The sequence below is a fragment of the Penaeus monodon genome, chromosome 28 (assembly GCF_015228065.2).
Source record: "Penaeus monodon isolate SGIC_2016 chromosome 28, NSTDA_Pmon_1, whole genome shotgun sequence".
NCBI lineage: Eukaryota > Metazoa > Arthropoda > Malacostraca > Decapoda > Penaeidae > Penaeus > Penaeus monodon.
In genome coordinates this window covers 1,745,576-1,745,943 of record NC_051413.1, presented here as the reverse complement: position 1 = coordinate 1,745,943, position 368 = coordinate 1,745,576, and positions in this window count along the sequence as shown.

The window sequence follows — 368 nt, the reverse complement described above, 5'->3', positions numbered from 1 at the left end:
ACGCAGACAGAGTACACACAGCACACACTCCACCGCCTCCGTCCAAACGCGGGCGCCTCCCCCGTGCGTGAGTTCGTGATGATAACACGGCCTCACACCTTCACTCACCGACCTTCCTGTTCTAAACTTTTCCGGTTGCCGATCTCTTTAACTCCACCGCATATGAGGGTTTCTATGTGGCATGCATATGAGGGTTTCTATGTGGCATGCATATGAGGGTTTCTATGTGGCATGCATATGAGGGTTTCTATGCTGCATGCACATGAGGGTTTCTATGTGGCATGCATATGAAGGTTTCTATGTGGCAATCCTCTATCTTTTTATGAGGGTACTGTTCTCGTCCTTGTTGATGTTTTCTTTGGGATGCT